We start from the raw sequence: 1,738 nt of genomic DNA, 5'->3' as shown, positions 1-1,738 counted from the left end.
AGTTAGATATGCTCTTTTAGAAAGTGCCTGTGAAAGTCTTTTGCCCATTTTTTTCATAACAGCTTTACTGAGATTTAATTCACATACCATAAATTTCATGGTATTCAAGTACAAATCCATTAGGTATTAGTATTTTACGGAGTTGTACCATTATCAGCATCATCTAATTTCAGAATATTTTCATCACCCCAAAAAGAAACCGTATTCCCATTAGTAGTCACTCTGTGTCTGCCCCACCCCCCGCCCCTGGCAACCAGTGATTTACTTTCAGTCTATATCCCTATTCTAGACATTTCATATTTAAAAAAAAAAAATCATGCCATGTGTGACACTTTGTGACTAGTTTTGGAGGATTTTGGTGTTTCTTACTGAACATAATGTCTTCAAAGTTCAACCATTTTTTTTGTAAAGATTTTATTTATTTATTTGAGAAAGAGAGAATGAGAGCACGAGAGGGAAGAGGGTCAGAGGGAGAAGCAGACTCCCTGCTGAGCAGGGAGCCTGATGTGGGACTCGATCCCGGGACTCTAGGATCATGACCTGAGCTGAAGGCAGTGGCTTAACCAACTGAGCCACCCAGGCGCCCAAAGTTCAACCATGTTGTACCATGTACCCATATTTTATTCCTTTTTATTGTTGAACAATATTCCCTTATATGGTTATGCCACATTTTTTTTTCAATGAAAGGGAAACTATTGAAGCTACCTTGGGCCTTGGGCCTCCTTTAGGCAAAGGAAAAGTAGGTGGAGGGGCATTATTTGACCTTCTTCTTGGGGCGCAGTTTGCTAGTATGGCCTCACTCCTTGTGAAAGCATGGGAATACAGGTGAGCATAACACTTGGGGCAGATCATCTTGTTGCAGTTGTATTTCTGGGTGAGCTGGTGGAGGGAGGCTGGATGATGCTACCCTGCAGGTGAAGCACCAACTACAGGGTGGACTCTTTCTGGATATTATAGTCTGAGTGCACGGCCATCCTCCAGCTGTTGCCCTGCAAAAATCAGATGCTGCTGATCAAGCGAGATGCCCTCCTTGCCTTGGACTTTGGTTTTGACATTCTCAGTGGTGTCACTGGGCTTGACCTTGAGGGTGATGGTCTTGCTTGTCAAGGTCTTCACAAAGATCTGCATCTCTGCGGCTGCTCTACCACCTGGTTGAAGAGATAGAACATGTCACTTTTTTAATTTTTATCATTACTTGAGGGACATTTGGATTGTTTCCTCTTTTTGGCTGTTATTGATAATATTGCTATGGACATTTGTATACATGTTTTTATTTATTTTTATTTTTTTAAAGACTTTATTTGTTTGAGAGAGAGAGAGAGAGTAGAATAGAGAGTGAGCAGGGGAGAGGAGCAGAGGGAGAGGGAGAAGCAGGCTCCACGCTGAGCAGGGAGCCCAACATGGGGCTTGATCCCAGGACCCTGGGATCATGACCTGAGCCAAAGACAGATGCCCAACTAACTGAGCCACCCAGGCGCTCCTGTATACATGTTTTTAAATGAACATATATTTTCAATTCTCTCGGATATATACCTAGGAGAAAAATTGCTGGGTCATATCGTGACTCTATGTTTACCATTTTGGGGAACTGCCAAACTTCCAAAGCAACTGCACTATTTTAAAGTACCACAAGCAGGGACACCTGGGAGGTTCAATCAGTTAAGCGTCTGCCTTTAGCTCAGCCACCCTTGAGCTCCCCCTCAGGCTCCCTGCTCAGTGGGGAGTCTGCTTCTCCCTC

At 43.5% G+C, this 1,738-nt stretch overlaps 1 pseudogene; it reads right to left on the bottom strand.

Moving 5' to 3' along the window:
- Window positions 1-754: 754 nt before the first annotated feature.
- LOC144382102 (ubiquitin-ribosomal protein eL40 fusion protein pseudogene) lies at window positions 755-1,399 on the bottom strand (annotated as a pseudogene).
- Window positions 1,400-1,738: the final 339 nt, after the last annotated feature.

Source organism: Halichoerus grypus, chromosome 6 (genome assembly GCF_964656455.1).
Source record: "Halichoerus grypus chromosome 6, mHalGry1.hap1.1, whole genome shotgun sequence".
NCBI lineage: Eukaryota > Metazoa > Chordata > Mammalia > Carnivora > Phocidae > Halichoerus > Halichoerus grypus.
This window is presented reverse-complemented; position numbering and strand designations above follow the sequence as displayed.